At 48.8% G+C, this 3,838-nt stretch overlaps 1 pseudogene; it reads left to right on the forward strand.

Annotated features, from left to right (window-relative positions):
• The first annotated feature begins 222 nt into the window (after positions 1 to 222).
• On the forward strand, positions 223 to 399 carry LOC114227392 (U2 spliceosomal RNA; annotated as a pseudogene).
• Positions 400 to 3,838: the final 3,439 nt, after the last annotated feature.

Below are 3,838 nucleotides of genomic sequence, written 5' to 3' on the forward strand. Positions count from 1 at the left end.
GTGCGATGGATCAAGGAGGACTTCAGCATTACCAGTGAGGGTTTTAATTTTCTGCAAAATCAAAAAATGTAAATGTATTAAGTAAATTAAAATCTGCTAATTAAAATAAAAACATGATCAAATGAAAACTGATTAACTAAAATTGCATTCAAACTTCTTTTACATTAAAACTTAATTAAAAGAAAACTTATTAATTAAAGTCACCTTAAAACTTAGTTATTAATTGCGTCTGGACCTTTTGGCTAAGATCCAGGGTAGATATCTGTCCTGATCAGTTTAACATCCGATACGTCCTCTAATGAATACAGGTTCCACGGGTTTGGGAGCAGGGAGATGGAACGGGAGCCTGCTCCATCCACGCCTCGGTATTGCAGTACCTCTGGGAACGGCGCACCCCCTCCAGGACAAACAGAAAACGAGCAAAACAAAACAAAAAAAGTCATTAAAATTAAAGTGCGTTGATTTAAATGTATTGATAAAATTAAATTTTATTGATTGGCCCTGGCTGGTGTTGCTAAGAGGTTAGAACATTGGCCCATATACTGAAGGGCCTTGGGCTCGAGTTTCAGTCAAGGGCATGTACCTGGGTTGCAGGTCCGATCCCCAGCCCTGGTCAGGGCGCATGCGGGAGGCAACCAATCGATGTGTCTCTCTCACAACAAGGTTTCTTTCTCTCTCACTCTTTTTGCTCCCTCCCTTCTGCTCTCTCTAAAAATCAATGGGAAAAATATCCTCAGGTGAGGATTAACTGGAAAAAAAAATTATTGATTGGATTAAACTTAAATGATTATATTAAAGTTTATTAGTAAACTTAAACTAAAAATTAGTAATTAAAATTAAACTAAGCCCTAGCTGGTTAGGCTCAGTGGATAGAGCGTTTGACCTTCAGACTGAAGGGTCCCAGGTTCGATTCCAGTCAAGGGCACATGCCTGGGTTTCGGGCTCCATCCCCAGTAGGGGGCGTGCAGGAGGCAGCTGATCATGGATTCTCTCATCACTGATGTTTCTATCTCTCTCTCCCTTCCTCTCTGAAATCAATAAAAATATTAACCCTTTGCACTCGCTTGCTTTTTTCTTGATTCCTTTATTCTACTCGGGATTTAATTTTTTAAATACCCCAGATTTTACAAAGCGCCGCAGTAGAATAAAAAACTGGAGTTTCTTTTCATACAAACTTATTTATTTGGATTTTTTTTATATTTCAAATTATTGATACATTCAAAGAGTAATTTTAATCTCGACATCCGAGTGCAAAAGGTTAAAAAAATAAACTAAAATTTTAATTTTAATTGTCTATATATTACGTTTTACAATTGTAATTCTACAGTTAAAGGAATTCATGCAACATGTATATGAGTTACCAAACTACATGGCAGGCACTGTTTGAAGCACTTCATTCACATAAACTCATTGGATCCTTCAAGCAGCCTTGGGAGGCAGCTACTGTATTACCCCCATGTTTCCGATGAGTAAGTTGAGGCGCAGAGAGAGACTAACCTTGGCATTGGATGGGTTAGGATCCAAAGACCTGAATTTGAACCTGACCCCCAACCCACACGCTGCAGGGCAGCAGGTGAACCTCAGTGGCTGCACCACGGATTGGGGACCGTGACCCCTCTGGGAAGCCACGGGGAGAAAAGCGGAAGACCTTCAAGAGAGCCTCCCTCCGTGAATCAGGAGTTGTCCCACCGCACGCTGATCTCTTCAGCAGGCGGGGAGCGTGCATCTCACACTGGGATCGAGGTTCACTGCGGTCACCAAACCCTTGGAAGGGGTGAGAGTGCTGAGGAAGCCCGGGCAGCAGAGGAGAGGCAAGGGGGCCCCAAATTCACACTCTGAAAAGTGCAGGCATTTGAGAAGTCAATCAGTGAGGACACTGAGAAAACAGGAACCAGAGAAGTGGAAGGAAAACCATGAAAAGGGAAGCCCCAGAGGAGCGAGGGGGAAAGGATGCTCCGGATCGAGGGAGGGAGGGAGAGAAGGAGGGAGGGAGGGAGGGAGGGAGGGGAGGGAAGGAGGGAGGGAGGGAGAGAAGGAGGGAGAGAAGGAGGGAGAGAAGGAAGGAGAGAAGGGTCCACCCTGCCACCCCTCTCTCCTCTCCTAGCCTTCACTTCTTCACTTACTCAGCTCTACATTCTGTGATTCCTCTTTGAATCACTCCCCTCAAGCACCCTCAGTCGCCTCACCCCTCGCCCCTCTCGTGCTCCAAGGCACACACCTGGCCACACTCCAGCCTCCTGCCTCCTGGGTGCCAGCTAAATGCTGCAGAAGGAAACCACCCAGCCAGCCCGACGGGTTTTACCTGAATCCGCAGTCCCAGGCCTCCAAAGGGCACGGGGCCTTCCCCTGCGTCTCTGGCGGCTGCTTTCTGCTGGATGGAGAGAGGACTGTTTCCTTCCAGCTCCCACCCTCACCCCACCTGCCCTCCGGCTGAGGATCATGCTCCAGGCGGTGCTTCCCTGGGCAAACCAAGGCCGGCAGATGGGAAGCCCCTGGCTGCCCATCCCCAGAGCACAAGTTCCCTCATCTTCCTTTTAAATGTATATATAGATTGATTTCAGAGGGGAAGGGAGAGGGAGAGAAACATCAATGATGCGAGAAACTCATTGATTGGCTGCCGCCTACACACCCCACACTGGGGATTGAGCCCAAAACTCAGGCATGTGCCCTTGACCGGGATCGAACCGGGACTCTTCAGTCTGTAGGCCGACACTCTTTATCCACTGAGCAAAACTGGCTACCCCCACCCCTTTTTTTTTTTTTTTTTTTTTTTAAGAATTTTAAGCCCTAACCGGTTTGGCTCAATGGATAGAGCGTTGGCCTGCAGACTGAAGGGTCCCAGGTTCGATTCTGGTCAAGGGCATGTACCTTGGTTGCGGGCACATCCCCAGTGGGAGGCGTGCAGGAGGCAGCTGATCGATGTTTCTCTCTCATGGATGTTTCTAACTCTCTATCCCTGGCCCTTCCTCTCTGTAAAAAATCAATAAAATATATTTTAAAAAAAAGAATTTTAAAATCCTCACCCAAGGATATGTTTATTGTTTTTAGAGACAGAGGAAAGGGAGGTGGGAGGGCAGGGAGGCAGGGGGATGGAGGGGGAGAGAGAGAGAGGCGCATCCATCTAAGGGAGGAATATCGATGTGAGAGAGAAACATTGGTCGGTTGCCTCCTGTATGCCCCCGTCTGGGGATCGAACCTAAAACCTAGGTATGTGCCCTGACTAGGAATTGGACCTGCAACCTTTTCCCGTCCAGGACGATGCTCCAAGCAACTGAGCCACCGGCTGAGGCTAGACTCCATCTCTTGATGGAAGGAGCTGCGAAGTCACAAGGCCAGGGTCTGCGTCCAGGGCGGGGGGGAGAGGGGTGGGCTGGAGGCAGGTAAGAGTGATGCTCCCTGTAGCTGCTCTCTTTCCCATGAGCCGGCGAAAGCCTGGTCCCGGTGGCCACTGTTGCCCCACCTGCTCTACATCCCTGTTTTCTGACTTCAACCTGTTCTTCACTTCTTTCTGTGAGTCCCTTGGATATTTTGGGGGGACTCTCTATCCCGTTCCTTACCCACTCCCCAGCCCCGCCTTCGCCCATCCACAGAGCCTGACGACCCCCCTCCCTTCTGGATCAGGCCTGTCCTAGAGTCTCCGCCTCTTCTGTACTCCTTCCATCTCCTGAGGGAAAGGGTTTCTTCTCAAGTGCTCCTGAGGGTTCCCCCTGGCTCCGCCCACTCTCCCATCCCAGCCTGTCTGGTTTCCTTCCCCACATCTGCATGTGGTCCATCCTACCCCCCCACCCCCCAGATGACCTCTTGCCTAGACTCACAATAACAATCATACATAAGGGCA

The sequence above is a fragment of the Eptesicus fuscus genome, chromosome 21, assembly GCF_027574615.1.
Source record: "Eptesicus fuscus isolate TK198812 chromosome 21, DD_ASM_mEF_20220401, whole genome shotgun sequence".
NCBI classification, from domain to species: Eukaryota; Metazoa; Chordata; class Mammalia; order Chiroptera; family Vespertilionidae; genus Eptesicus; species Eptesicus fuscus.